Here is a 4,338-nt window from a genome sequence, read left to right on the forward strand (position 1 = left end):
GTTGCCGGACACGAAAAAAGACAAAAAAAAAAAAAAAAGACAACTTCCTTAATCTCATAAAAGGCATTCTTAAAATACCTATAACATACTTCACACTTAATGATGAAAAGTTAAAAGCTTTGCTATGAGGTCGAGACCAAGACAAAGTGCTACTATCATCTCTTTTATCCAACATTGTACCAGAGGTCTTTGTAAGTTCAGAAAGGCAAAGGAAAAAAACATATGGTAAAGGGATCAAAAAGAAAGAAATGAAACTTATTTTTCACAGATGACATAATTAACTATATAGAAAATCCAAAAGAACCCATAGATGAATTATTAAAATTTATAAGTAGTTCAATGAATTTTTTAGGTCACATATCATGTCACAAAAATAAAATGTATTTTACATACCAACGACAGATACAACATGAAATGTTAAGATATACTCTTTAAAATAAAGTATTAGAAACAATATTTGGTAACAAACTTAATAAATAATGTGCAAAAATATCTAGATACAACATGAAATGTTAAGATATACTCTTTAAAATAAAGTATTAGAAACAATATTTGGTAGCAAACTTAATAAATAATATGCAAAAAAAATCTTCACAGAAAGTTATAAAACATTGAGAGAAATTAAAGAAGACCTGGATAAATAAGAGGATATACTATGTTCATAGACTGGAAGATAAATGTCATTTCTCCTCAAAACGATGTATAGGAACAATCCAACAAATTTGAAATATCAACAGCATTTTTGTGGAAATTGACAGCTGATTCTAAAATCTGTGTGGAAATGCAAAGAACTCCAGACAATTTGAAAAAGCCAAGCAAAACTGAAGGACTTATCAGTACAGATATTAGGACTTTTATAAAGCCACTGTAGTAATTATTATTGGCTCCAAGAGAGAAAAATAAGCCAGTGGAAAGAAAAGACTCAGGCACATTTGGACAGTAGATTTATGACAAAGGTGGCACCACAAAACAGTGTGGCAAAGACAGGACAAAGTTATGTGGATATCTACATCTAATAAACCTTGAAAAAGATAATCTAGCCCTCCTACCCCACGCCAACCAATTTCAGGTGGATTGCAGATCTAAATGTAAAAGATCTAAATAGAGTTTCTAGAAGATAATTTAAAATAATAGCTTCATAACCTCTGGATAGGGAAAGATTTCTTAAACAGGACACAAAAAGCAGTAACCATAGAGGAAAGAATGTGTACTTGTATACCTGACTAAAATTATGAACTTTTCTTCACCCAAAAATACAATTAAGGACACGAAATTAAGCTAAATAATAGACAGAGATTTTTAAGACATATTTATCCAACCAAGGGCTTATATTCAAAATATATAAATATATAAACTCTTATAATCCAATAAGAAAAATACAGTCAACCCAAAAAAGCAAACATACTTAAACAGGCACTTCACAAAAGAGGATATGCAAATAGCCAATTTAAATAATTAGGGAAATGCAGATTAACACCACAATAAAATATTACTACACACCTGCTGTAATGGCTTAAGAAAAAACAACTGGCAATATCTAATGTTGGCAAGGATAGGAACTTTCATAAGCTGATAGTGGAAGTGTCAATTGGTACAATTATTAGGCCTCATGGCCAGCATCAGCACAGCCATGTTAATCAACTTCCTACCCTCTTCCCTATCAACTTTTCACCACCTACCCCCTTGCTTTCCAAGAAAAACTGGAATTTGTGCAAAACAGATTCTTATGCAAAAATGACCACCCAACACTCTTCCTCTAATTCAAACCTTATAAAACCTTTTAAATCTGTACAGGGGGCAGGAGTTGATCTGACTCGGTCTCCCCTCCATGCTGATAGAATAAAGCTTCTTGGCTGAAATAGCGCCTAGCTCATGTCTCTCTACCTTTTCTCCATCTCGCCAAACCTAACAACAATCACATTGGAAAACTGTTTGGCATAATCTATTAAAATTGAACATACATATTCTCTATAATCTATCATTTTCGCTCAGACCTATAGTTAACAGACATGTGAGCATGTTCAAAAATACTCACAGCAGCACTATTCATAATATCTCAACACTGGAAAAAACACAAAGGTCTATCAAAGTAGAATGGATAAAAACATTGTGGCAAATCTGTTTAAACAGAGTACTAAAGTGCAGTGGAAAATTAATTTGTCTGCTTTTGAACTTTATATACATGAAATCTTATAAAAGATAGTCTTATATGTCTGGCTTCTTTCACTTAAATTTACATTCGTGGCATTAATCCATATTGCTGCAGGCTTCTGTAGTTAGGAGTTAGATAGTATTTGTCTTTGGGGAGTAGGGTGAGTCTCCTGATTAGGAGGGTTCACAAAGTGGCGTCTGGGGTGATGAGTAATCTGTAGTGGTAACATGGCGATGTTCACCTTGAGATGATTAATCTGTATGCTTATGGTTTGTACCCTTTTGATATGTATGTTGTACTTCAATTTAAAAGATTTTTTAAGACAAAGGCAAAACAAAGGGAAAAAATTATTTTGAAGATCATATAAACTAATGACATGTATCAAAACTGTGATAACTATCTGAAAGAGATTGATCTAAAACATTTCTTTCTGTCAATTCTAGAAAGGAGTTCCAGTTGTCTTTGGGGGACTTTTCAAGATTGTGACTAAATGACTATGAGACTCATTCTGCTAAACATGAATTTAAAATTATTTATTATTTACCATTTTTTCCCAAATACCAGTGCTATGATTTGAGTGTGTTCAGCGAAGTTCATGTGTTGAAAGCTTAATTCCCAATACAACAGTGTTGAGAGGTGGGACCTCCAAGAGGTGAGTGGTCATGAAGGCTCTACCCTCATGATGACCGATGCTGTTATCACAGGAGTGGGTTAGTTATCAAGGGAGTGGGTTCCTGATAAAAGGTTTGGTCTCCCTCTTCTCTTGCATTCTCTTCCCTTTCTGCCTTCCTCCATGGGATGACACGGCAAGAAGGCCCTTACCAGATGCCAGCACCTTGATACTGGATTTCCCAGCCTCCGGGACTATGAGAAATACATTTCTTTCCTTTGTAAATTACCCAGTCTCAGGTATTCTGTTATAGCAGCTAAAAACAGACTAAGACACTATTAGTCCATTTCTATTGCTTGTAACAAAATACACAGAACTGAGTAATTTATAAAGAAAATAAAATTTATTGCTTACAGTTTCAGAGGCTAGGAAGTCCAAAGTTCAGGAAACACATCCAGTGGAGGCTTTCTTTGGTGGTGACTTCAGTGATTGCAGGGTATCACATTGTGAAAATGGCAGAGCAGAGAGGGCAAGAGAGAGACACACACACTCTCCTTTCTCTTCTTTTAAAGCCCTCTGAAGCACACCCCGATGATAGAGTTTGGATGTGTTGTCCCCCCAAAACTCATGTGGAAATCTGATCCCCAATGTGACAGTGTCAGGAGTCATTTGAGTCATGGCAGCAGATTGTCATGAATGGGTTAATGCTCTCCCTGGGGGTTGGGGGTGGTGAGTGAATTCTTGCTCTATTAGTTCCCATGAGAGCTGGTTGTTTAAAAGACTCTGGCATGCGTGCTCTCAACTGCGTGCTCTCTACTGCATGCTCACTTGTGCTCTCTCTCTCACCCACCATGTGATTTGCTTGTACCCACTGGCTGCCTGCCACTTTCCACCATGAGTAGAACCAGCCTGAGGCCTGAACCAGATGCAGCTGTCCCAGAATCATGAACCAAATAAACTTCTGTTCTTTATAAGTTACCCAGTCTCAGGTATTCTGTTATAGCAACACAATAACAGACTAATACACCTGACGATCATTTTTAATCCATTCACTATTTCACGGTCCTACAATCTAATCACCTCTTCAAGGCTCCACCTTTCAATTACCATAATAGGATTTCCCACTCTCTTAACAGTCACAGTGAGGGCCAAGTTTCTAATACCTAAAGCTTCGGGGACATAATTCAAGTTTCAGTGAGTTTTGAGGGGACATAATTCAATCCACTACATTCTGCCCCTGACCCCCCAAATCTCATGTCTTTTCACATGCAGATACATTCATTACATCCCCAAAGTCTTAACCTGTCTCAACTCAAAAGTCCAAAGTTCAAAGTCCCATCTGTGAAATCAATATAAGTTATCTACTTCCAAGATACAATGGTAAGACAAGCACAGAGAATATATTCCCCATTCCAAAAGGGAGAAATAGGCCAAAAGAAAGGTGTAGCAGGTCCCAAACAAGTCCAAAACTCAGCAGGGCAGGCATTAAATCTCAAAGCTGGAGAATCATGTGCCTTGACTCCATGTTTGACCTCCTTTGAACGTTGGTGTAGGGATTGGGTCCCCAAGTCCTTGG

The sequence above is a fragment of the Galeopterus variegatus genome, unplaced genomic scaffold, assembly GCF_000696425.1.
Source record: "Galeopterus variegatus unplaced genomic scaffold, G_variegatus-3.0.2 Scaffold9310, whole genome shotgun sequence".
In the NCBI taxonomy this organism is placed as follows: Eukaryota; Metazoa; Chordata; class Mammalia; order Dermoptera; family Cynocephalidae; genus Galeopterus; species Galeopterus variegatus.